Source organism: Scylla paramamosain, unplaced genomic scaffold (assembly GCF_035594125.1).
Source record: "Scylla paramamosain isolate STU-SP2022 unplaced genomic scaffold, ASM3559412v1 Contig24, whole genome shotgun sequence".
NCBI classification, from domain to species: Eukaryota; Metazoa; Arthropoda; class Malacostraca; order Decapoda; family Portunidae; genus Scylla; species Scylla paramamosain.
Window position 1 is genome coordinate 201,117 of NW_026973689.1, and position 1,099 is coordinate 202,215.

The following is a 1,099-nucleotide window of genomic DNA, read 5'->3' on the forward strand; positions in this document are numbered from 1 at the left end:
CTAATCGAGCTGTTTTTCTTTGTTCTGCTTCTCTTTTATACCAATTTTTTTTTATCTCACTTTCTTCCAGGCCAAAGATCATTACACTCTTCATTTTATCTACAGTGTCTCTTACCAGGTTTTCCTTTTCCTTTATTACCTTTATAAACTCTCTTGTCAAGCGTTCTTTACTTCTCTGGTCCTTCACTACTTCTCTATAACTCACTTTTTTCTCCAACTGTGTGTGTGTGTGTGTGTGTCAGTGTGTGTGTGTGTGTGTGTGTGTGTGTGTGTGTGTGTGTGTGTGTGTGTTTGTTCTTATGTAATTTTATTTTTAAAGAATTTAGTAATTTGTAATTTGTAATGTCTTATCTTTTAAAGTTAATTTGTCATATTTATCTTTAAAGCTATGAATGCTTTGTGTGTGTGTGTGTGTGTGTGTGTGTGTGTGTGTGTGTGTGTGTGTGTGTGTTTAAAGCTATGAATGGTTCCTGCACACATAAATTGGTCAGTCAGTGCCTTCCACTGGCTAATTGCTCTGTCAGGAAAACTATATTTGTATCACATACAAGCTGCATCACACATAGCTTGGATGATTTGCGCCCACAGCACATAAAGATAACACCAACAACATACATATGTTGGTGTTACATTTTTTTTGGTGTGGCTACTTTTTGCGTATGAGACAGAGCCAAAGCTACATATGATGCTGCTAAGTGAAAAATGTATTTTAGGATTACAAATACTATTTTCTCACATTTTCTTTCCTCTTTTGTTTGTACAATTTCTTACTGTAAGAGTGTGTCATGATGGTGATGATGGTGGTAGTGGTGTTAGGTTAGGCCAGGCCATCACCTCCTGACCCTCTCCACTCTGGCAGGAGGGCACGGTGGATGTGGTGGTGGATGTGGGCGGCACAAGTGGCTCCCTCCCTTCCTCCTTCACTTATGACGTCTCACTGTCACCCACCATCATTGGCCTTTCCCTCCACACCCTCTCCCTCTTTGGTGAGTCTCTTATCCTCCTCCTGTTCCTCCTCCAGTTGTGGAAACAGTGAAGATCTAAGTCATAACAAATATTTTCTCTTTGTTTCTGTGTCTTATTTTCTCCTCTCTCACAG